Here is a 1,853-nt window from a genome sequence, read left to right on the forward strand (position 1 = left end):
GCGGTGGCGACCCCTAATAAAGGGAATAAGCCGAAAGAGAGAGAGAGAGGTGTTTTTCTCCACCACCAGCACAGATCAACAAATTTGATGACTTCATTCTGCATTCTTAAAGAATCTGCAGTTGAAACTGGTCTCTTGTTCACCCATTTACTATATTATGAATTGCAGATTTTAAACGCTATTGAAGGAGATCAGACATCACAAATGGTTAGACAGCCCCAGTATTATAACCAGCACTGACAACACCACTGCCATGTGCCAACATAAAAACTTTTCTAAAAAAAACATTATCAGCTTTACTAAAAATTATAACTGCTAAAGGGGAATCTGTAACTTGATTTTTAGTATAATTTAGTATCGTAATATAAAATCAGATTTCATAAAGGGATTTTCTTGAGGTTACCCAAGAGACCAATAAGACTAGTATTCGGTCAGGCAGACTGAAGGAAAAGATAAATGCAAAATAAGAGGTAGAGAGACAGAATCAGGGGAGAAGTGTGATAAATCATAACAGTGCTAGTTGGGCATCAGTGTTTCACAGAGGAATTCCATTTCACACTGAACATACTTTCAAAACACACACGTGCTGTTACATAAGCAAGTCATAAACTCTCACTCATCTCTCACAGATCATTTCAGAGATGACTTCCCTCCAGCAGAAGCATCTATTATCTGACATCTATTTATTATCTGTTCATGTATGAGCAATTCTGTGTCATATGCTATACAGGCAGTTCAAAACTCCAGCTATTAACTAAACTCATTTTTGAAGCAAAGAGGAGGGCAGTTTTTCACCAAACATAAGAAGAAATAAAAAAAGAAAGATGGGTGTATGCATCTCATAACCTGTCTTTCATTTTTGTCGAAGACAGAAATGAGTTGATGTGCAAAATTACTAAATTAAAGGGATAGTTCACCCAAAATACTGTCATTCTTTAAGTTGTTCCAAACCTATATTAGATTATGTCCTCTGTTGAGCACAAAAGAAGATATTTTGAAGAATGCATATAACTAAACTGTTGACAGTAGCCATTGACTTCCATAATATGGGAAAAATACTATAGGAGTCAATGGCTGCTGTCAACTGTTCGGTTAGACACAATTACTTGTGCAACAAAATAGAAAGACAAGAACATGCATGTCTGTTTCTGTGAGATTCTGTGACCATGTAAATATGTTTTCATGATAGAGACTTAATAAGAATATGGACCTTAATCAGAAAATTATATGCAAGCATGGTCAGAGAAATAGTTTTCAGAGAAACCTTTAGTAAACGTTCTAGCGTTTACCCTCGTGCAATACTTCTTTGCTGCACATCAAGCCAAAGTTTCAGCTCTGTAATCTCTAGTCATGCACTTGTGTAAGTGTGTGGTTATGCAGTTTTGCAATGCTAATTTAAAATGTCTTTATGTTACGGAACCATTGCTTTGTAGGTCTGTGCCGAAGTGACTGTTAAAATGGAATTACACACAGTGTGCAGATGAAGCAAGTGTGGCGATTGCTCAAAAGACTCAGGGTAGAAGCGTTTGGTTTGTTGGTACAAAAGAGATAGACAAAGTCTGATTGGCTGCTGAGAAGGAGGCGGTTACCCATCTGGTGCAGAAAGAGATGATCTCTTTGAACCCTGTTAGTTCAGGGGTCTCCAGGGCTGCTGTGAACTTACGCAATAGGCTTGATGTCCACTGGGTCCTACTGGTCATGGCCAAAACATTTTCCCAATCAAGAGGGTCCTTTGTGTACTAGTTTGTGCATGTGTGAGTAAATCTGACGCAAAATCAACCCCAGCACTTTGCATTCATGTGTGTGTGTGTGTGTGTGTGTGTGTGTGTGTGTTTTGGGCAGATCTGCTATTA

This window comes from Carassius carassius, chromosome 14 (genome assembly GCF_963082965.1).
Source record: "Carassius carassius chromosome 14, fCarCar2.1, whole genome shotgun sequence".
Lineage (NCBI taxonomy): Eukaryota > Metazoa > Chordata > Actinopteri > Cypriniformes > Cyprinidae > Carassius > Carassius carassius.